The sequence below is a fragment of the Protopterus annectens genome, chromosome 1.part0 (assembly GCF_019279795.1).
Source record: "Protopterus annectens isolate FY-2018-M chromosome 1.part0, PAN1.0, whole genome shotgun sequence".
Lineage (NCBI taxonomy): Eukaryota > Metazoa > Chordata > Ceratodontiformes > Protopteridae > Protopterus > Protopterus annectens.
The window spans coordinates 363,448,207-363,473,862 of record NC_056725.1 but is presented as its reverse complement, the minus strand read 5'-3'; positions in this window follow the sequence as shown (position 1 = coordinate 363,473,862).

Genomic DNA, 25,656 nt, shown 5'->3' with positions numbered 1-25,656 from the left:
AATAATGGGATAGAAAGATTATAAGTGATGTATAATGTTTGCAGCTACAGTTGTTTCAATGGTGTCTGTGATGCATAACTATTTTTGGGCCTGTGTCCCATTTTTATTTTTCGCTTTGTCCAGATTTCTTGCTCTAAGGTTGAGAGGTATGGTTCTATACTAAATCAAAAGTTGTATTTGCCTTGGAAGACTTTTCGGCATAATTATGAAAAACAGAGCCTATTTAATATATCTGCTTATTTCCAATATAAACTGCCATGTAACCTTGCAAATAACCTTCTTATTAAGCTACTTTACTTCTTTTGGAATTGACAGGTATGATTCATCTGTTCGGACATAAGCATAGAGTGCTAGACTGATTTCTTGCAGCAGTCTGTGGTTTACATAATCACAATAACTTTTCTGTGTTTCTGGGTGTGTAATCAATTTAACAGTTTTAAAGATGTTTTCCAAAAATAAATAAATATATTATAAATAAATAAACCTCTCTACACTGAGCTATTGACAAAGTCTGGGAATTTGTTTTTTTCAAAAGCGAAGGTCAGCATTACAGCTCAGTAAACTGTCAGTCTGTGAGTAACTTCTGCACAAATTAAAATGTCTGAATGTCAAATGACTTTAGATTGAAGGGAAGTTTATTTTTATTTATTTTATTTTATTTTACATTTGTTTACCGGGAAAGTCCGACTGGACACAGGTCCATTTTCAGCAGAGGCCCGGGGAGAAAAGCTCCAAAAAAAACCACAAAACAATGTAATACAATACATGAGAGAGAGAGAGAGAGAGAGAGATAGCAAATTATGGATGTAGTACTCATACAATATGGCAGAGATTACATCTCGTAACAGTGAGAATCATTGAGGTACAGAATAAACTTATTTTTTTTTTTTTTTTACAGTTATAATTACAGCAAGGCAAATATCAATGAGTAACGTTTTTAGGAGAAAGCTGAAGCTCTGAAACAATCTTTTGGTATGGATTAACCTGGGGATTGACACAAGTTATATGTTTACACCAGTTTGTAGCATTATAGTTTATGGTTTTCTTATTGATTTACTTTTTGCTGAGCCGTTGTTTGTTGATTTATTGATGATCCTTTTGGTGGTGGTAAATTACATGGATGAATCCATCTCTATTATGATTTTTATTTTCAGATATTTTGACTTCCAGACAATTTCATTCAGTGAGTGGGTGTCATGTGATTACTGAGGTTGCCTATTTTACAAGTAGGGGCTTTTGTGTGTGTGTGTGTGTGTGTGTGTGTGTGTGTGTGTGTGTGTGTGTGTAAGAGAGAGAGATTTAATATGTATACTGAATATAATTTTACAAATGGAATTCTTAGTTAAACATGCCCCTCTTCTTGGCAAACTAGACTTGAGTAACCAATATTAGATCTTAGCCATCCAGCTGGGAAAGGTTAGTATGTGGATTTTCCATCTGGTTTGATGAAGGCTATGCTACTTACCCAAGGACTACATTTATGGCTATCCATCCAGCCATCGTGTTGCTGAACTACATTGTTTGATAATGAGAGGAGCTTTTTACAGAAGTTGAAGGTTTTTGTGTCAAGAACCTTTCCATAAAAAGTGGCTTGTTTATGTTGCAGTGAAGGCTGTGGTCTTGGTAGTGAGCATTTTAAGTATAACCAGTATTTCTGATGTAGAGGAAGTCTCTTAAGGCAGGATCTTTCTTAGCCTGGAAAGCAAGCCAATGATGAAATTTATAGGGGCTAGTGAGAGACAGAGGAAAGCAAGAAGCTTTTTAGTCTGTTTGGATAACTAAGTGAACTTAGTTCTTTGACCTTTTTTGTCAGAAATGGTTGTAGTCTTTCTTTTGGCAGGGTGTTTTGCTGAGGCACATGCCAAAAGGGGCACTGCACTCAATAATGGCTCTTGTAAAGGAAGAATACAGGGATGTTATGATATCCTTGTCCCTGGATGAGATACCCTTACTAATGAAGTGGGCCATGTAAAATGCTTTCCTTACAACGGAGACAACATGGTGGTCAAAAGTCAGGTTTCTATCAACCTGGGTGCCCAAGTACCATACGACTTATTGCATGCTTGCAACATTGTTTTTAATGTGATAATTTGTGGGGACATCACTCTCCTCACAGGGGATGATGATGCATTTTTTGACATTTAGCTTGAGGCCATATTTCTGGCACTAGTTATTTGTTTGGGTGAGACCCTCTTGTAGCTTATTCAGAATTGTTTTATTAAGTCAGTAATGTGAATTCTTTACTATATTGCTAATTTGTTGGGTTATTTTTGTGGATTATAGTATTGTAGGACTGCTGATGTTGACATTTTATGTAGCTGGACTGCTGGAATGGTTTTCCCAGTGAGAAATTGTAGTGCTGTAGTGAATATCTGTTTATTTGTAAAAAAAAAAAAAAAAAATATATATATATATATATATATATATATAGAGAGAGAGAGAGAGAGAGAGATAGATAGATAGATATAGATATAGTTACTAAGATGTTAGAGTTAACTGTTAGATTAAAGAATTAGAATTAGAATGAGAATTAGAATTTTAAGGCAAATATTAGGCATTTATTACATTTATTCATTGTTCAAATGCACCTACAGTACAGCCAGGAGGTTGACTGTGGTCTTCCAGAGCAACAAAAGAGTTAACTATATGATATATTTTATATGCAGCCCCAAGACCATTTCTGTTCACTCAATGCGGCCCCAGCATGCCAAAAGGTTGGACACCCCTCACCTAAATATAAAGAGATGGTGCTTAACATACTAACTTGGCTGATGAGGACTGCCACAGTAGGACAGAGGCTTAACTAGATAAACATAGCTCATACCTATATGCTGCCTTTACTGATGAGGAATGGCACAGTGAAGTAAAGGCTTATCTAGACAGATTTAGGCAGTACTTACATACTCCCTTTGCTAATAAGGAATGGCACAATAGGGCAGAGGATCATCTAGGCAAATAGTGATGTTACTTAACATGTCAGCTTGGTGGCATACAGGGAAGGAGACTGCCTATTACCCAGCTGACCAGGGTTTGATTACTGATGCTGGAGGCACCAATGAGGGGAGGAAGACATGAAAGGATAGAGTTGCTTATCATCTTCTGGGAGTGGGGTAGGACTGAGTGATGTGGAGAGGTATAACCACTGTGTTGCTAGCAGTATCAGAGATCACAATGGACTACACATCAGCCAGAGAGGGTGGGGCCATTAAGGAAGTGGCATGCTGCCATAGAGGTGGAGTATGGACTTTTAGTGCTCCACTGCATGGTCCATGAAAATGGGTTCCTCAAATGGGCATGTCACAATGAAGGTGGGGATCTTCACCTCACTGGCTATTCCAGGTGTGAGCCTGAAATCAGTAATGGGGAGTTAGGGCATAAATGTCATTGTCCTACAGTATGATGTTCTGTCCTCAGTCAACCCTGCCATCACCCCTGGTAGATGAAAGTGAACAAATGGGCCAGTTGGGTGATCAAGGAGGTGAGCTGATGATCAGTGGGAGATGGCTGAAAGGCAAAAATAGAGGTGTCATTTAACATACAATCATTGCTGATGAGGAAAGACACAGCATGGTAAATCTTTTGACATTTTAGTCAGCAGAGGGGGCACATTTGTGAGTGACAATCAGATGAATTCCTTTTTGCTCCAAACACAGTACCTCTTTCCCACTTATTTAAACTCTTTAGGAGTCAATGCCATTGATAGCAAAGGAAACAGTGAGCATCAAAAATACATAGTTGTGGAGCCACACTTCTCCACCATCCTATGGCTAAATGTCCTATATTTTTTCAGTGGCATATTCTGTGTATGTTTTAAAATAGAAGCTTTAGATAAATGAATATTAACTTCTGAGGCTTCCCATCTTTAGGGCTTTTCTTCTGCATGAACAAAGTATTTTAAGTTCAGATATTGGAATGAATACATCATTGTAAGACTATATCATTTAATACAGTGCATAGGCATTTTTTAGCAATTTCAACTGACTAACATTGTAACATAATAACTAACTTTGCAACTAATGTGTAGGGCTAAACACTGGAGCTTGCACAATGTGGTTTATTTTTAAAATTAAAATAGTGGAACTGATATACTTTTTTTTCTGGACAATTTTTGCTGATTATCAGCACCTGCCAGTCAATCATTCATTACCTAGCACAGGTGTGAGGGTCAACAGTGTGGGTCCATCATGTAGGCAGCCATCAGGGGTGTTTCAAAGTTATTGTTTTTTTAATGGTCCTGTGCTTTCTGCACATGCTCAGTTTATGAGAGAATAGGGTCACCATGGACTGACTGCATTAATCATCAATCACTTCCAGTAAGGGAACTGGCAGCAAACACTGCTGCCCTCCCATCCTCAAGCACAGAGTGATGGTTTCTTCACCCCCACCAGGAAAATTGTACCCAGCACTGTGCTCACTGAATGCCTGCCCCTCAACACCCCCCCTGAGAGGCATAAAAGCCATTCCCATTCACTCGTCTAACTCCCTCCCTCCCTTTCTGGCTCACCCTACTCTCCTGGGGTTGCAGTCAGGGCTGCATCCCTCTGCATCAAGGAACCAGGATAAAAGAATGGTTGAGTTACAATTAGATGGGAGGAGATAGCATGCCAGCTCAGCATACAGTTCCAACATACCTAGGTACATCCTAAATTATCTATTGCATTTGCCTGTATTCAGTAATGAAACAATACAGCTGAGTCTGGCCAAGCTGCTCATACTGACCTATGATCCTTTCCAATCCCACCTAAATTTGTAGAACAGAATGCCATGCAGTGACTGGGGGGATGAATGAATGATAATACGAGTCATTGATCACATTATGTAGTGTTTCAGTTTAATGAACTCAGAAAATGTAAAGGTAATCTGGAAAAACAGAATATGAGTAAACACAGAATATTAGTTAAAAGAGAAATACAGTATTTTAAATAATGTCTTTTATTTAAGATAGACTATAGAAACAGCGTTTAAAGATGTGTGCCCAACAAAATAATGAAGCTGTAGTTCTGAAATACAAATAAGGACACTTGCACAGTCTTCCAAAACAGATCATTGTAAGGTATGCATGACTACATATGTGTGCATGGGGGAGGTGCAGTTATTAGCCAAGATACAAATATCTGCAACTAAAAACAATAATGTGTTGTAAAAAATCTTCCATGTTATGGTCACAGAGCTATGCTCCCAATATAAAATGTTGAGCCATAATATTTGAGATTTCAGTATTTTTCCCAAATTTTCAGTTTGTTTTCTAAACTAAAATAATAACAAAAATGATTCTGAAGAGAACAGGAGGCCTTGGATTTTTCTATCTAAAATAATTACAGACAAAAACTCTGGATTGTTAGGTGAATGTCACAGGCTGGAACATAAAATTAAAATCCATGGTTCATTAAAATGGTATCATATGAATTAAAAACTACAGTTATATACCAAGCGACAGTTATTGTTTCTTTCTGTGTTGACTTTTGCACAGTAAAAAGTGGGACTAGTATTGACTAAGAAGCCGTATCTATGGAATATGAGAACATCTGCTTCATAGAACATGGAGGATGAACAGTGAGATGAAAGAGGGCCTGGGGTGGCGCAGGTAAATTTCTACACCCTTTATTTGAAGTGGTAAAGCACATAGTACATCTGTTTAAGTTTACCACTTCAGTTTAGCACAAATACTCTTCCAGATGGTAACAAGATACATCTATAAAGAGGCTAGAATGTATATGCAGTATATATATTCATACATACATACACATATATATATATATATATATATATATATATATATATATATATATATATATATATATATAGGACTAATTAACATTTATGAATAATCTGTTATTTTATAGTGTAAGCCTACTATTACAACGTATGTCGCTGATAGCACAAAGGGTAGACAATGTACTGAAATTACCATCAAGTGTAAAAAGACTGAATGAGATTGTAATTTCTGACATATAAACATATTAAATTAAGAAAACACCTACCCCTGACCTATTTCATTCTTTGACAGCCATAAATAATTTTCGCTTTCTAAAGACCACTTAATTTGAAATTGAAGAAAAATATCTTCTTTGTGATATGTTGTTTTTTGTAGGATCATAGGATCATCGGATCACAGAAAGTTACTAGGCTAATGGCCTTAGGGCTCTTACAGGATACTCTTATTTCCACGATCAGCACCTATTACCCCTGCCCAAGAGGGACACATTTGGAACCCCCAGGATGAATTTATGGTTACCCATCCAATCATCCAGATTGCATTGGAAGACGGCCAATGAGGTGCTCTGATTGACATGAAGTGGGAGTCTGTTACAAAGGCATGGTAACTTCTAGGAGACAAATCTGTCCCTCCAGTAGTTTCTATTATTGTCACATACCACGTTAAGGCCTTTAGAGTGAGTAACACATGTAACATTTGACTTACGGATATGCAGCATTTCTAATAAGGCAGGGTCAGAGATTGCCTTGTATGCAGGGCAGAGATTGCCTGAGTAGTCTGTATGAAACAGAATAAAGTGGAAATGATTTCAGATGATTCACATAGGACAGCTGCTGAAGACCTTGAATTTTCCTTGTAGGAACCTTTTTGGTCTCTTCAATTGCTGCAGGTGCTTGGAAAGGTACATACCAAAAGGGGCATTGTACTCAATTATTGGCCTGATGAGGAAGAGTACAGGAAGGTTGTAACTTTTTTTTTCTGGAGGCATTGCTCTTACTTATGAGATAAGCAATACAGAATGCCCTTCTTACCACTGTGGAGACATGGTGGTCAAAGGTAAGGTTGCTGTCAACCTGTGTGCCAGGGTCTCTTACCACTGAGTGCATACTTAAGGTATTGCTATTGATGTGGTAGTTAGCAGGAACATCACTCTTACTGAAAGGGATAATAATACATTTTTTTGCATTGGGTTTAAGACCATGACTTTGGCATCAATCATTTGTTTGTGTAAGACCCTCTTGTAGGATGTTGACATCATTTGGAGATTCTATGACAGCTCTTTGCAGTCATCAGCAAACTTTGTCAGCCACAGGCCTTTAGTTTTTGCTTGTACGTTGGAGAAATAGATTCCAAACAGTAGAGGTCCCAGGACTGCTCCCTGTGTAACACCACTGGTTACAGGTCTGCTGTTGGAGGTGGATTCCCCTGTATTGATTATATGGGTTCTTTCCGTGAGCCAGTTAGTGACCCACCTAATGATATATGGGTTGATACCTAGCTGGGTGAGTTTGTCAATGATGCCTGAGTGTGGAGTAATGTCAAATGTCTTGGCTAAGTCTAGGTAGGCTGTATGCACAGATTTCCCCTCATCCTGGGCCTAGGTGACTGTCTTGAAAAAGTCCACCAGGTTTAACAGGCATAATCTCCCTTTGACAAATCCAAACTGAGTAGGATCAAGTGTTTGGAGATTACCTATATCTTTGTTGATAAGGTCCATGATGATTCGTTCCATGGCCTTGCTGATAAGGCTAGTCCAGCTAAAAGGTCTTTAGGTCCCAGGATCAGTGGAACTGCCACATTTGTGCAAGGGAATAATGGTGGCCATTTTCCATTCAGCTGGAATGAAGCCGGTGCTTAGACTATGATTAAAAAAGTACAGTTTTGTACCTACCATAAATGTAGATGTTCAAGATTTCACACTGCTGCAGTCATCACACTTGGGTTATCCTGCCTTCAGGTGGTCGCGCAGTCAGCCAGAGTTCCAAAGTCTTGGTCTGGTGTCAGTTTCTGTCGCTTCTTCCCTGACGTCAGTGCACCAGGGGTATATAAAATGCATCCTACGCCATTTTTTTCAGTTTTTCTTGCCCCAGATGTCAGGTGCCCCCCAGTAGGTAGGCAATACATATTGCTAATAACAATTATACATATAAAATAACAACAATACCTTCAGTCACAAGCAAATACACCACAAAGGTTGCATAGGATAGAAAGGTATAGATAAGACCAGCTAGTTCAGAGGGGATGGAGGGAGGGTAACCAGTACTGCAGCAGTGTGAATACTCGAACATCTACATTTATGGTAAGTACAAAACTGTACTATGTTCATCGTGTTACACTGCTGCAGTCATCACACTTGGGTAGAATCCCAAAGCTAAGGTCGGGTGGCTGGTCTATAAGGAGTTAGGATTGGCTATGAGGCCCTGCAGAACTGCAGCGGCAAATCCTGCTCTGGATTTAGAGTAAAGAGGCAGGTGGTAATGTTTGGTAAAAGTGTGCACTGAACTCCAAGTTGCAGCCTCCAAAATTTCCTTGGTAGGTACTCCTCTGAGAAAGGCAGTTGAAGTGGCTATAGCCCTGGTGGAATGTGGCCTAATGTGCTTTGGGACTAATTTTCCATGCTGTGTGTAGCAGTAATGAATACAGTGTCCTATTCATTTGGATATAGTCTGCTTTGAGATAGCCTTGCCCTGTGATCCTGCAGCATATGCCACAAACAGTTGCTCAGTTTTCCTGATAGCTTTTGTTTTGTCCAAGTAGAAGCATAGCTGCCTGTGTATGTCCAAAGAATGCAGAAGTTTCTCCCCTTTATTCTGGGGGTTTGGATAAAATGTTGGCAAATGGATGGTTTGGTTAAGAGCCACACTAGATACCACCTTTGGCATAAAGGTAGGATTTGTCCTTAGAGAAACCCTGTCCTGATGAAAAATTATAAAAGGTTCCACTGCCATTAATGCCTGTAGCTCTGAGACTCTTTGTGCTGAAGTTACTGCTAGGAACAGAGCTGTTTTCCATGATAAAAATTTTAGATCAGCTGTATTGGCTGGCTCAAAAGGTGGCAGGGTCAGTTTTTCCAAAATGAAATTGAGGTCCCAAGTTGGTGTTGGTGCTCTCTGGGGCAGTCTTATGTTTTTAGCCCCTCTGAGGTACTGCTTTAGCAAGGGATGAGAGAATAAAGGAGGATCTATGTTGTAATGTGCTGAAATGGCAGAGGCGTGGATCTTAATTGATGAGAAGGATAAGCCTCTGTCCAGCATCTCAGTTAAGTTTTGTAAAATCTGAGGAATGTTTGGAACAAGAGGGTCAAGACTTTGAGCCTGGCTCCAGGCGCAAAATCTTTTCCATTTTTCTGAGTAAGCTTTCCTGGTGCTAGGCCTCCTGGCCTCCAAAATTACATCCATAACCACATTAGAGAGAGGCGTTGCCTGTTTAACTAATGAATCTGCCATGCAGCCAGGTTTAGGGTTTTCAGCTGCCCGTGCAGGATCTGATTGTTTTGTTGAGTCAGAAGGTGTGGAATAGAGGAAAAATCCATGGTGGGCCTTAAGCAAGGTTCCTTAAGATAGGGTACCACTGCTGGCGTGGCCAGTCTGGAGTAATCAGGATCATCTGTGGTTTCTCTTGTCTGGCTTTTAGGAGTACCTTTGAAAGGAGAGGCAGAGGCGGGAATGCATAAACTTTTAGGTTTTTCCAGCTGAACAAAAGAGCATCCACTTTCCATGCTTGTTTGTGATAAGTCCTTGTGCAGAAATTTTGTAGTTGGCAATTCAGTGGGGATGCAAAAAGATCTATGTCTGGGCATCCCCATTTTTGCATTACCATGCTGAAGATTTGTGGATTCAATTTCCATTCGTGAGGGTCCATGGTATTTCTGCTTAGATCATCTGCCAGAGTATTTTTCTTTCCTGGCAGGAATTGTGCTTGCAGGTGAACTTGGTACATTAGAGCTGTGTTCCACAAGGTCATGGATTGCCTGCATAGGGGGTAAGAATGAGTGCCCCCTTGCTTGTTTATATACCACATTACTGTGGTGTTGTCTGTCTTTAATAATAATTGTCCTGGATGCAGAAGGTCCTTGAAAGCTGTTAGGGTATTTTGAACATCCAACATCTCTTTTTGATTGATGTGTAGATGCATCTGGTCTGTGGTCCACTTGCCCTGAATGCCTTTTCCTGCCATGTGTGCTCCCCAGGCGTAATCCAAAGCATCTGTTGTTAGAGTCTGCCTGGCTGTGGGTAGGGTGAAAGGCTGACCCTTGTTTAGGTGACATGCCTGTGCCCACCATCAAAACTCCTGTTGTAGGCAGGGAATCATTGGTATTACTGCTTCTAAACTGTGAGAGTGCTGAGTCCAAACACTTTTTAGGTACCATTGTATTTTCCTCATATGCAGTCTGACATATGGTATTAGTAGAATGCAGGATGCCATGAATCCCAGGGCCTGCAGAATTTTTCTTGCAGGGAGATGGGACTTTTTTGCCACTAATTGTAAATATTGAGTTAGTTGAACTTGTCTGTCTGGCGTGAGGTAAGCCATCTGGGCCGTTGTATTTAAGCTGGCACCCAGGAATGTAATCTGTTGTGAGGGCACTAGTTTTGACTTCTTTTCATTTACTCTGTACCCTAGAGACGTTATCAGCCTTTTTACAAATGCCAGATGCTGTAAAAGGATGCCCTTTGTCTCTGCTTGAATGAGGCAGTCGTCCAGGTATGGATATATTTGAATTCCTTTTTGTCTGCAAAAAGCAACTACTGGTGCCAGGCACTTTGTGAAGACCCTGGGCACAGTAGATAAGCCAAAGGGCAGTGCAGAGAATTGGTAGTGCATTGAACCAGCTTTGAATCTGATGTATCTTCTGCAATTTTGTCTGATAGGGACATGCAGGTATGCCTCTGTGAGGTCCAGAGTAACAAGCCAAGCGTTCTTGCTCAGCATGGGTAGAAGCTGCTGTAAAGTCAACATTTTGAATTTTGGAACATCCAGGTAAGTATTTAGAATTGAAAGGTCTAATATGGGCCTCCAGGCCTTGTCTTTTCTGGGGACCAGGAAGAGTCGAGTAAAATCCTCGTCCTTGTTCTTGCTGTGGTATTTTTTGAATAGCTCTCATGTCCATAAGGGCTGAAATTTGTTTTTGTGCCTCTGTCCATTGATTTTGTGGCAGGTCTGGCATTTCTTTTAGCCTTGGTAAAGTATGAAAGTGGAACCTGTAACCTTGAGACACAATACTCAGAACCCATTTGTCTTGGGTGATTGTTTGCCAGTTTTGAGAAAAAAGTGCTAGTTTCCCCCCCAAGGGGGCTTCCAAAAGGGAAGTGCTTGACGTACGAAGGGGAAAGTCATTGTGACCATTTCCTGTAAGGTTGAGACTTGTCCTCACCTCCCTTTGGGGTTGAGGTGCCCCACTGTCTTTGTCTGTTTGAGCCTTGGGGTTGAGATCTGCCTCTTGGGTGTCTGTATCTGCTTCTCTGTCGCCTGTCTGACACTGGAAAGGACCAATTTTCTGTAGGTCAATTTCTGCTAAATCGAGGTGGCTGTACCTGTAAGAAATCCTTGACTGTTTGCATAGATTTAGCTTTATCCTCCATTTTCTTTAACACCTCTTCTGCCTTAACACCAAATAAGGTATCATGCTGTAAAGGAGCATCCAATAATTTTGCCTTAACATGATCAGGTAAACTCTGTTCTTTTAACCAAGCATGCCTTCGAATCACAGAACCTGTAACTGTGGCCCTACAAGAGGCCTCTAGAGAATCAAAACCACATTGCAGAGTATGTTTTCCCACCTGTTCAACTGCATGCAACAAATCCTGCATTTCTTTACAATCAGGAGCTTCTGAGCTTGCAAGCATTTTCTGTTTTAATTGAGCCATTAAATATTGTTGGCACTTAAGCAAGTGAGACTGGCAAATTAAAGCTCTTACTGCTAAAGTTGCAGAAGTGTATACTTTCTTCCCCCATCTGTCCAAAGCTCTGGAATCTCTGTCAGAGGGTACTGGATTTTTTGCAATGGAAGCCTTAACCCCTTTTGGACCCTGGGAAATAGTTTCTGGATCAGCAGAAGGGTTTATATAAAGAAACTTGTGAGAGTCAGGGACTCTGTAGTACCTATCTGGCTTGGCTGGTGCAGGGGGCAAAGAATCAAGAGACAAGCTGGATTCAGAGAACACATCATCCACAACATCTAGCACTGGCGGTATAGCCAGGGGCCTGTGCTGAGGCAATAAAAGGAAATCCCTGAGTCTTTTCTTGGATTCTGAGTAATCCTGACTTTCCCAATGGAAATGCTCCCTCATGGTATGTAAAGTTTCCCCAAAAGAATAATCCTCAGGAGGAGAGGCTGAAGGGATAGAGAGTACCCCTGGTTAGAAGAGGAATCAGAGGAAATGGAAACCTGATCAGAGGAATCATAGTCTGTATCCTGCCTAGGCCTTTTCTCAGGAGGGGGATGGGAACCCCTGATTAGAGTAATGAGGCCTTCGGCCATTTTAAGCATCTGTTTCTTAGGCATGGTGGTTTGTCCAGGAGAATGCTGTACTTGTTTCTTTGTCTTTAGTGGTACTTTTGTCTTGGCTGTTGTTTTAATGGTAAGTTATGAAGGTCTGAAAACACCCTCAGAAGCTAATGCCTGCTCAGTGGCTCCGGACCCATCTGAGGGATTAGTTTCCATAGGCGCAATATCTTGAGTTTCCAGAGGCCTAGTTGTCTCCACGTGGGAGTCGGAGGCGGCCTGTGGCTCTGAGGTAGTGGGTGTCAGGGGCTGCGAAAGCGCCTCACTGAGAACCGGCGAACCGGTGACTGGCCTAGAAGAGGTTTCGTCATCGGTTTTGGACCTCGGATGTCAGCCTCTATCCTTGTCCTTGCGTTTTTTCAGTAATGCTGTCATCGGTTGATCTGACGGCATAGTATAATTGAACCTTCGGCCAAAGCAGTGCAAAGCAAAATCAAAACGCCTTTTAATAGTACGTTTGTTAAATCTAGCACAAAACTGACAACTAGTGACGTTGTGATCAGGGCCTAGGCATGGAATACATTAAGAGTGGAAGTCCTTATGAGGTATTGGCTTTCCACAAGAAATACAATTATTAACTTTTTCTGACATCAGTCTGAGGCAAGAAAAAAGTTTCCCCAATGGGGTACTTAGCTTTATTGAAGACTTTGGATCTGAAATTCGACTTCAAAAATCTCAGGAGTCAGTCGACCGGCACTTGCGAACTGCTTCTGCTTCGGGCACCGCGTGGCAAGAAAGACTGAAGAAAATGGCGTCGGATGCATCTTATATACCCCTGGCGCACTGATGTCAGGGAAGAAGCAACAGCAACCAATGCCGGACCAAGACTTTGGAACTTTGCCAACTGCAGGACTGCCTGATGGCAGGATAACCCAAGTGTGATGACTGCAGCAGTGTAACATGATGAACATCAGTACCCAATGGTGTTGCTAATTCATGTTGGAGCCCATGCAGGATACAGCCTAGAATGTTATCAGGTCCCATGGATGTTGTATTTTTTGGCCTTAGAGAGAGCATTTATGACCTGTTGTTTAGAGATACAAGGTACGGGACAGGTGGTAGGGATATCATAGAGTACATGTGGTGGGGACAGGGGAGTGAAGTTTTCACAAAACCTATCAGCCAACAGGTAAGCTATGTCCACAGGCTCAGTATATGTGGTATCATTAACCATTGGTTTTGTACAAATTTGAGCCTTTCCTTTTAGGTTATGGGTGTAACTAAAGAATGCCTTATGTTATCCTTAGTTGAGGAAACTAATTTGGATTCATAGTTTGCTTTGGAGGACATCACAAGAAGTCTTATTCGTTTGTTTAAGCTGAGGAGGGAGTGTTTTAAGTTTAGGGCTCAGTCCCTCTTACTCTTAGACAGCAATTTCTTCCTCTTATTGTAAATCCTGTTAATGGCAGTTGTCCACCAGTTAGGTTTGCTCTTCCATGAGGAGCTTGTTTTGGTCCTTTCAGGTACGGTCGAGTCAATGCATTTATGCAAGTGTTTGTATAAAGCATTGGTGTAGAACACAGCATAGTTACCAGTTCCATCTGAGGGGGAGGGGGATGTGCAGTGAAGCTATTTACACCATTCTGTAAGAGGTTATAATCTACTTTGGAGAAGTTTTTTAGTTTAGCTGCTGGGGGGTCAGATGTGATAGTTACTTCAGTAATATTGGAAATTATATAGTACCTATGTTACTCTGAGTAAGATTATATTACAATTTGTTGTGCTGCTAGAATTACCTGATGGCTTCTGCCATACTGGATACGTTTTTACCTGAGCAATTATTTTCCCACAGTACCATTCCTCTAATATCAGTTGTTTTCTTCATTCACTTACAAAAGGAGTACTCTTAAGATGCTTCTCCATTGCAGAATTTCTAGAGAGTGCAGTTTCTGAGCCTACTTATTCAACAATGACCAAACAGCTAGCTTTACTCTAAACTTCTATGCTGTTCAAATGTAGCAAATTATATGATAAACAGCTGATAATTAGTTATTAAAGAAAGAGTATGTTTATTATAAAAGATTTAAATATGTCTAAAACCCTGGAGAATCATCTGGTTTATGACCTGAGTGGCAGGGCTACAAACAACTTGCTATGTGAACTTTTCCTAACACAATAATTGTACATATAATTAGTGATAAGAGATAAAATGCTGGGGGGACAAATCTCTGAAGATTATAAGCAACTTTCTTTAAAATTCATTGTTTGTGCAAAGGAAGCGGGAAACATATCAGTCCTACATGGGGGGAGGGTACATATTATTGGTGTCAATGTAGTGTGATTTATATACGGAGGAAGATTCAGGCATGGATGAGAAAAATATATATTGCTGAGGGTATAGAAGCTTTTTTTGAGGATCAGACACGGTTGACAAATCCTCATCGTCATTTATTAGGGGGAACAACAGGGTCATCCATGAAGCCTTTGCAGACATGGCTAAAGCCATAGCAACAAGAGCAAATACAAAACTATGCATCAAAACTTTAGTGTAGCCTCTAATCAGCATATTTTCATCAGGAGAGGGATTCCAGAGAAAATCCACACAGACCCAATATGAAATCTCCATACAAATTGTGACTAGAGGTCATGACAGTACCCTGTACACTGGAATTATAGGACAGATAGAGTACTATTGGTAGCCACTAGCTGTATTTTATCCCTTACTATACTGATATGCTCAATGCTTTTGATCCCTTCCCTGCAAAAATGTTAACTCAAACATTAATTTCTTTTTTTGAATTTACAGTATGCAGAACTGACATGTTACTGTTTGCTACAGTTGTCATTGTCTCCTCTTCCACTAAAACTCAAATAATAAATAATTTAATAAAGAATGTTTCATCATGCACTGTCTCTCAAAATCTTCATTTCATATGTAAAATTAGCAAACGAGTCCTACATTTTGTCCATCAATCATACTAATAATAAATGGTAGGAGTCTTAAAATGGAAAGAATTAGACATTTATCCTATTAAATATTTGAAATGAAGGGGTTAACATAGTATAGCAGCTTATTTTCATTAAATTTGTAGATAATAATCTACATTACACTATACTTCATAAGAAGATGTTAGTTCATTAGTATTGTTTGTCTGTACGTATGTGTGCGTGTGTGCGTGTGTGCGTGTGTGCGTGTGTGCGCGTGTGCGCGTGTGTGCGTGTGTGCGTGTGTGTGTGCGTGCATGCGTGTGTGCGTGTGTGCGTGTGTGTGTGTGCATGTGTGTGTGTGTGTGTGTGTGCATGTGTGCGTGTGTGTGTGTGTGTGTGCATTCTCAGCTTCATAGGTGCTTACTTGGCTGTTGATCTGCAAGGATCTTCAGAAGCCTAGCCCTGCACTCCCAACAAGTTATTGGTTCTAGCATTGTAACTTCAATTTACAAAAACCCTTTGTATTAAAGGTACAAGTAATTTATATAAAGATAACCTTTATATAAAATATAATTTCATTAAAATAACTTTCTTGGCAGCTGTCATGATTCAACATTGTGACTTGATGTACTTTATTATTATACAAGTTTCTACAAAAGATTTTATGAGATCTGCAACTGAGTCTTGATCCTGGCTGCAAAGGATGTGTGGAGCAACCCACTTACCTACCCAGTTATTAGATAGACAGGTATATAGCTAGATAGATACGAAAATAAATAAGAATCCTTCTGGAATTGCTTTTTTTGTAACACAGCTAGATTGCTGTAAGATAAAGAAAGCTAAAGTAATATCGACGTGGATAACTTTCTGAAATATTATTTCTCACTTTATGGAAATGTGTAACATAAGGCATTGTCTCATGTTCCAAACTGCTTCTTCTTTCTCATTGCATTCTGCATCTGTGCTGTCCAGCTGCGTATAGGCAGCAGAAGGAATGACATGAGTCTGTCATCCAGAAAGTGGAAACATCATTTGTATCTTTGTTCAGTAGATGTGTCATGGTACTCATAAAAGCATAATGTAATTTAGCAACCTTTCAGCTGCAGCCGAATGCATCTACCTGAGGGAAATGGAAATAAATCACCTATCATTCAGACTGCCAAAAAACACAGCTTCCTTGAAAAACATAATTGCATTTTCTGTTTACTTCATTGGTATGGACAGCCCTGCTTTTTCACAGAGCTTTGGCCCTGAACTGTAAGACCTGAATGGGGAAAGAGACTATTTAAAGAGACAGTGCTCTTTGCATATGGAGATGACAAAACATAGCCACTACCTTTGTAGTAAATATACTCACATCTGCATTAATGGATAACATATTTTATTTCACAGTTTAGATATGAAACAGAAATATACCCATTTATAAAAAGATATATATTTAACTAAAAACTGCACTTGTGATACATTCTGTGGAAAAATAACATAAAAGATATTTAATGTGAGAGTGGGCAGGCCTTCACAAGAGAAAATGTTTCAGCTGCAGTTATTATAAACAATGACAGATGCCTATGACGACATGCCAGAAACATATTTTTGATGACATAAGGGTTACTGGCCCACCTACTTACACAATTTCTTCTTGTGATGGATGAGATGCAGTTATTTGTTTTCCTCGTATCACTAACAGACTATAATAGCACAAGTGTAGGGAATGGCTATTTTATGTGTCAGTGTCTGAATTCTGTGCAGCCTTTCTATTTTAATGATGTCACAATGGAAATTGTTTAAATTACCTGAAACTATCATGCTAAACCTCTTTTCTCCAACAGTATGAAAGAGTGGAAGTTTCTTGGAATTTAGAATGTTACTGTCCTATGTTCAGAGGTACTACTGGGTGTTTTTTATAATGAATTTGTTTTTTCAAGGGAAAGTTTAAAACTGGACATGGAATGCAACAGGGTGTAGCGTGCACTGACTGACAATAAGATGACCTTTCTGAGGATGTTGCAATGATGTTCATTTATAGAAACTGGAGGGATGAATGGGCATTTGTTATTGATGATGGAATGTGTTTTACTTGTGTTTTGAAGAATTAAAAGTTATGGGGTGGGGCGTATGCATAACAAAGAATACAGTACAGGCTGGGACATGCCAAGATCAATGGGTAAAGTAATGAAATAAAACACTTTCATTTACAAGCTTATCTTCCCTACTATTATGTCCATGTAAACTTTAAAGATAAGAATTAGGGAGAAAAATAGTCAAAACTATATTGTAAAACGTGTGCTGTGAGAAGATTTTCGGAAGCTGCAGTAGACAAAGATTTTGCTAGTACCAAATAGTAGCAACACTCCCAGGAGTGATAACAACCCTCTTACACTTCACCAGCAATGCCTTTATAATACAGAAAGTGAACTCCATAACAGAAAAATGACAAAGGGTAAATCAGTTGGGCAAAACAGCTAAAAGTTAGAAGGACTAACTATCACAATTATATCCATTGCAAGATACAGAAACAGCAGACTGAATTCCATGCAGTTTATTTACAGTGCTCAGAAAAAAAAAAGAATATAAAGTATACTAAGGAACAAAACACACAAAGTCTTACAGGTTTCCACCTCCAGTCAGTCCTCTGAATACGAATCCTGCTTCTGAAATATGCAAATGCCTTTTTGACAATATAGTCCTTGTGTACCAAAAGCCACGTGTCTCATCCAGACAGTTTTCACTCTACTCTTGTGAGGTCAATGTCTTTTCCAATCAATTCTCTTTCTCCCAACAAAATTACTCCCTTTGAATTCAGAGGCAATCAGCTCTGACTTTCTCTTTCTGGCCCTCCCTTTAATAGGAAGAGAGCTGGGCTTTTCCGTTCAGTACAGGTGTGGATCCTACTCCCAGGCTACCTCAAAACTGCAGCTCCATATGCTGCACAGCAGCTGCTAGATGGTACACTACCATACTATATTTTAACAAAGTATTAAATATAGTCAGAAAATATGCAGTAATTGCAAATGAACAGCAGACACAAAAAGCATTTATAAGCCTCATGACTTAAAATATATAAATTATCATCAAGGAAGTTTACCAAGATGGCTGCCTTTAAAAAGATGTTATGTAATATCTGATTTTTATTGCAAATGTTAACTATTATAAAAACACTATTAAACCGTAGCATAGCTAGTATTGGGCAAAGAGGGTAGCTGTCCTGGCTGCAAGCTGTTAGGGAGCATGATTTGCACCTCACAAGAGCTGATGATTGGGCAAAATTGCAGGAATGTCATTCACTTAAGGGGAAAGTTTTTGTATCATGGTTGCTTCAGTCAATATGTTCAGTTGTTTGTAGTGGCTGTGCTTGCAACTGTAGTAAGGAGTAATTGTAGTACTACAATAACAAAATTAACCTTTTTTGTTGACCTCAGATTCAAACTGAGGGGTGCCACCAATCTGACGACCCAGGACACCACCTGCCTTGGCAGGGAGGGGGGTTGAATTTTTAAGTTTAAGGAGTGATTGGAGAGTTTAGAGTTAGGTGTGGGGATTGGAGGTTTAGGATTTACTCAAGGTTTTAGGTTTAAGAAGGAAGAGTGGAGTTTTAGGGTTAGAGAGTGATGACTTGGGTTAAGAACTGGGTGGGAGTTTTAGGGTTGGGGATATGGTCGCACAATACAGTTTAAAAGGATCGACTGTTGGGAGGGCTAAATAGTAAGACTGAGCAAGTGGCAGCACATAAGTGTGTTGCAACTTACTAGCATGTGGGCACTTGTATCAGAAATCTACTTCTTTTATTACTAAATACTAATATTTCATCTAAGGGTAGTAATTAATAAAGCATACCTACCATTTCCAAATATGTTAGATATACCATACTAAAGGCAGTTTTAAAAGCAGTCATTATCATCTACAGTTGAAAAAATATGGAATGCACACTATGTATTATTTCCAAAACAATAGGAGTAACATGGCAATATCAGCCACAGGCTGCCTCTTGCATTACATCAGTATCCCAATATGAGCAGGTAGGTTGTTTTCATAAAGTTGTTCAGACAGCTAACAAAGTACGTAATATATGCAGGGATAGAGGTGGAAGTATGTAGTGCTATGGGTCAGTCAACAGTACTGCAAACAGGGGTGATTACATCACTGATTTCTTGGTCCCTACAACCTTCCAGCAGCCAAATAGGAATAATTTAGGGATATCAAAGGTGTCCCTAAGCCATACTTTTAAACTGTTTCACTGTTTCTGCATTGTTTAATGACCGATGTAAGGATACACACACACACACACACACACACACACACACACACACACACACACACACACACACATCTCTCTCTCTCTCTCTCTCTCTCTATATATATATATATATATATATATATATATATATATATATATTTATAAAGCTATAGATATGCACACTATAGCTGCAGGTTGACTGAACATCAGTAATATGTTGATTTTAAAGTATATCAATCATACAATGTACTTAATGCAGTTGTTCCCACACATATTACAGTCTAGACATCTGCTTCTGATACACCTGAATATATCCCTGCCACATCTACTGTTTTATCAATTTTCAGGTGCGATTTGCCTTCACCAGTAACATTGTGGATGTTTGTACCCACAAAGTTATGACACCAGTGTGTGGTACTATTAATCTGTACTAGCTGCAGTGTAAAGTGGAAAACAGAGCTAATCCAGAAAGTTAAGTGAAGTCTGATAACCCACCTGTTGTGACCCAGAGGGTTACACGACTAACAAGAGACAAGAGTACAAAGGATTAGTCCAGATAATATCCCTTTAGCTAGCAGATCTAAGATACTCATCAAGTATACCCCCCCCCCCCAAAGTTAAACTCTTTAGCAACTTTTATTTATTAGAAATCCCTACTGTTGCAGTTTCTATTTACATGCAGGCATGGATTTAGCATGTGTGGACTTTTCTCTTTTCTCAACAATTCTCATGCAGTTGATACATATAAAGTAAAAGAGATGTGGGAAAATACCCTTAACTGATTGAATGCAGGTCCCAGCAAAATATGTTTTTTTATACACATAATTGCACTAAAGCTTTGACATGTGTTTAACTCAGGAGATGTTTCAGTAAATTTACACTCAGTGAAATGTAAGAGATATACAAGTGCTACCATGGGTCTTGATGGGGGTCCACATATGGGGAATGTACTCCACTAGCATATTTTACACACTCTGAATCACCCTTGCTAATTCTGCCATGGCTGTGACAATAGTCTGTACCTCCATGATGGCCCTGCACATATGCTAGGGTTGTAGACACTGACACACCAACCGCACAGACAGGCTATAACCATGTCACCCTCCCTGTGTGTAACTCTCTGCTCATGGATGCTAGGGATAGATTCATGCATGAGTCTACTAGGTGCCAGCACACTTCCTTGACTGTTAGTTTCACCAGTAACCTGTTTTCCCTGTGTAATGTGTGTCTCCTGGGTGGTGTCCACAGACAATGAATTTGTGCCCATGCTCTGTGTGGAGAAAGTGGTGCTTACATTCCCTCTGTCCAGAACTTATTGTCTGCACTCCCTAATGGTGCCAGCTCATGCCTGCCATCATCACCAGAGCTTACAAATCCACCAACATCAGGTGGTGGCATTTACAGTGTGCTGGTGATGGATGAAGAATCACCTGTGAATATATCAAAGCACAATATCCTGTTTAGGTATGAAAAAACAATAAAAGTATATATGAAGCTGAGGTATACACATATTAACATTAAATCTTAATTGTATACATTGTGCAGATTGACATGTAGGGGGAAGCCCTGATTTTCCTGTATACCATAAATCAGACTGTGACTGAGGAATTTAGAGGATTTGTAGGTAGTCTTATACAAAAAGAAGTCTACATACCCAAGGCATCAGAGGTCTACATACCCGGGGCTACATAACAAGGGCATTTCCAGTAGATAGTTTTATTGGCCACTCATGCTCTGCACCAACATCCATTACCACACTGCGGGACCATGTGGGCATGTGAATTCCTCTGACAGAGCCCAGAAACAACTCTGTTTACATGAGATGTCATCCACAAGATGGCCCAGCACCCATTGAGCTACCTTCCCTTGCCAAGAGGATAGCTCTTACTTCGGTGGTACATATTATGTCAGTGGTCCGGTGGCACAGCATTTCAAAACTCTGGTCATGGCCACCATCCACATTAATGTCAACCTCTATCTCATGCCAGACATAGTTGTATTAGGCCCAGTCAGTAGTATCCAAACCACAAAACTGTCTTCCATGAAGACTGAGGACTTCAAATAGCATCTCATTCTCAACATCAAAGAAATTTGGTATATGTGTTTTTTTTTTCCAACAGATTCTGCAACTTGTTTCTGCTTCCCCTGTTTTAGGCATTGCTCAGTAGGTATGAAAAACAGTGAAATTAACATCTTTATGAGTGTCCCTGAAGAAATTCTTTACTCCACCAATCTCTTCTTTGCCACACCATGCTGTTCTGTGAATAACAGTTATATACCACTATTGACGCTCTTTAGCAATGTCAGGTATGAGTTTCCTGAGTAAATGCACCCCAATATAATACCGAAAGCATTACAATTGATCAAAGTGGTATGACTGTTTCTTCTCAGGGTTAAAAAGGATTTTTCATGTGACATAAATGTGTAACCTGCATGGCAGGCATTTTTTTTTCACTTTAAACTGATATCACAAGTCTAGGCAGAGTGGGTTAAACTAGGCTTGGAGAACGTGTTGATCAGTGCATCTCTCTTTATGCTTAACAATTATTCAGTCTAACAATTGCCTTAACCTTGCAGTAACCCACTTAATATACCTTCTCAAAACACTTGCGAGCTTTGACTAACTTATTTCAAATTATGGCAGTGCATACAATAGTGCATACAATAGTAGTTAAATGCAGACATACTTGATTAAAATGTACTTATAAAAAGTACCACTCAGTTTGAAAAAACAAACTTTACTCTGCCTTAATAATTACTCTCAGGTTCATCTAAAAATGCTATTTAACCTTAGCCTTACTACAGGAAATGTACCTGAACACTGGCGTACAGCAACAGTGGTCCCACTCCACAAAGTGGGTACTTCTACAGACCCTGGGAACTACCGCCCCATAAGCTTAACCAGCCTGGTCTGCAAAGCTATGGAAAGAATCATTATGGAACTCATAAACAGAGACATTGGGGACCTACAGACACTTGACCCCACCCAGTTCGGCTTTGTAAAGGGCAGATCCTGCCTCTTGAACCTGGTTGACTTTTTCGAAACAGTCACTAGAACAATTGATGAGGGCAAAGCAGTCCATACAACCTAGCTGGACTTGGCTAAGGCCTTCGACACAATACCCCACTCAGGCATCATAGATAAGCTCAACAGCTTAAACGTAAACCCTTATGTCACTAGATGGGTTGCAAACTGGCTAAAGGACAGAACCCATAAAGTTAAAATCGCTGGAGCAATGTCAGACTCAAAGCCAGTCACAAGTGGTGTCCCACACGGATCTGTCCTGGGACCCCTCTTGTTCGGCATTTATTTTTCAAATGTTAAAGCAAACGTGGGAGGGTTGTGGCTGACAAAGTTCGCAGATGACTGCAAACTAGGTGCCATAGTCGATACACCAGTTGACACATACATTCTACAAAAAGGCCTCACAGAAACGGACAACTGGTGCCGGAGTCATGGCCTTAAACTTAATGCCAAAAAATGTATAGTCATCCCCTTTGGGAAAAACAAAGTACCCACAAATGATCACATAGACAGCAACCCACTGAGTACGGAAAAAGTAATCAGAGACCTAGAGACCCAAGTCAACAGCAACCTCTCATTTGACACCCACGTTGCCAAAGTGGTTAGAAAAACATTCTACCTTGCACACCTTATCATGAAGGGATTCACATCCAGATCCAAGGATGTCATTGTACCCCTATACTCCTCCCTCATCAGACCCATGATTGAGTACAATGCCCCATTTGGTATGTACCTCACCCGGCATTTGTAACAGCTGGAGAGACCACAAAAGTACCTCACCAAGAGGATCAAGGGTCTCCAACATATCTCTTATTCTGCCAGACTAAAGAAACTCCAGCTCTATTCAGTAGCATACCGCCTGCTGAGAGGTGATCTCTGCCTGACGTACAAGGCCATGTCCAATCAGGAACTGATGGACATGCTCCAGCTCAAAAAATCCAAATCCATCAGGACCACGAGAGCTAAAGACTTAAACCTCGGCACAAGTATGAATAGGACATGCTGGAGGGATAGATTCATAACCCAGAGGCTTCCCATGCTCTGGAACAAGATCCCAGTTCATGTTAGGCAGAGCCCCTCACTGACTCTCTTCAAGAGAAATCTTGATGAGTGGATGGGAGATCGTAACTTTACCCCAGGGGTCACATCTATGTCACTACTAGACAGGAGCACAGTAAACTAATTCTATTATATAAGGGGACCTTCACTGTGTCACTACTAGACAGAGGCACAGTATTCTAAATCTATTCTGTGCATTTTTGTACCATTTCATGGGGTGGCGAAAGCCACATCACTATGGCTAGGCTTACAAATGCCCCAGGGCAGCTAGCCTAGTACTAAACTATGAAACTATGAAATCTGTTGCAGGCTCAAAATGTGCTGGTCTTGGACTTTTTTATTATGAATGGTGTCAATTCTATCCTTCATATCATACACATTTACCTGTCTGAGCATGGTGATGATTGTGCTCATTAAGATTCAAGTCATTATTGTTTCTGAATCACTCAGTTTACATGTCAAGAAAACCTGCCAAGCATGGTGCTCAGATGTAGTCAATCCCATGTGCATGCAGGGAGCACAGTGCTCATGTGGTTCTCACCACGCCTCTATAGGGAAACTTTTAATTTCACATATAACCTCTTGAAAATGGTGGCATTATGGTGCCTGCTTTCTTGATAGCAGAAACAGGGACACAGGACTGCCATATGTGACTCATTAAAGTCCTATTGTGAACCATTATAATAGAATCCATATTATTAATCTGCTCCAAACACCTGTCATGCAAATGAGCTGCACATCGATGCCCATCAATGGACAGCTGATGGTATATGTGAGAACTGTTTTGGGTGCAAATTTTCTGTAATTTTTCCTTCTATTCTTCATGGTGAGATGTCACGGCTCAGAAAGGAGAGGGTAGTGCTTCTTTTAGAGTACAGTGGTGGTGTGTGAAGCAAACAAAAATGTTTCTGCACTTCTTCCTTAAGGATTAACGCCAGAGTTTCCTGCAGAAAGGCAATCAAGGGCCTCAGCATATGAAGCATGACATAGTTTAGGCATCACCCATGCCACTGACATCCCCAAGCATGATGGGGAACAGTGTTGTTATCATTATAGTGATAACAGGTGCTACAATCCAGACCTCTTAGGCATGTGGGAAGATGAAGTTAGACAGCTGGCACCTCCTACATACTGTAATTTGAACCCATGCTAGCAATACATACAATAAGCCAGCACAGGCTATCCACAGACCTTACACACTGCTGTTTTTCTGTCCTCATCCCCTGAAGCTACTGCAGATAACAGGCAGCTGTACAGAAGGAGATTAGAGCACCTAAAGCAGGGCCAGGGTGAGTAGACTTGCTTCAAAATTTACAGGCTATAGATTAAGTATTGATTAGGTAGTGTTGGTGTAATTTCATATAACAAAGCTATTATACATCACTGCCACTTGCTATGACTATCGGATGTCATTTGTGTGTGTGTGTGTGTGTGTGTGTGTGTGTGTGTGTGTGTGTGTGTGTGTGTGTGTGTGTGTGTGTGTGTGTGTGTGTGTGTGTGTGCATGTGTGTGTGCGTGTGTGTGTGTGTGTGTGTGTGTGTGTGTGTGTGTGTGTGTGTGTGTGTGTGTGTGTGTGCATTTCGACATGTACTTGGGCAAACAGCTGAAGCTGTTGAGCATGTCTTCTTACTTTGTAATGATGTCTGTAGATTCAAGCCTCCCCCAATGCATGTTCTAATATAATTTTAATACAGTATGTATATCTCTTTATTGTAACTACAATACTAAAAGTGAAAAATAGGTATGTGTTGCATATGTATAATACATACTTTTAGAAAACATTTGGACAGTCTTTATCAATATACTTGTTTCCTTTCATTATATTACCTGTGAGAGGAACGTATGTCTAAGCAGCCTTTTTTTTCTTTGTATATATACATTTGTCTCAGACATCCCATTACTGTGTGTTAGAGTGCCAACCCCCATTGGGTTGTCCAAGTAGCTCAGCACATTAATGTTTGTTTTTATAGAATGTAGGTGATGATGGTTGTAGATTCAAGTCCTTCTTTCACTTGTGTATGCTAACAGAATGATAAATTGAGAACCACTTTTGTTTTTCATTCAGATTTACGACCTGTAACTTTTTCCTTGTAGAAATATATATCAACTTCATTTTTTAATTGTACTTCTCTATCCCCCACCGTTTTGTCAACATCCTTTCTATTGCACACATTTATTTTGTTTCACTCCATTTATTTTACTATTACAAGCTGCCGCACCTGGACTGTGGCTCCCACAAGTGGTAGCAG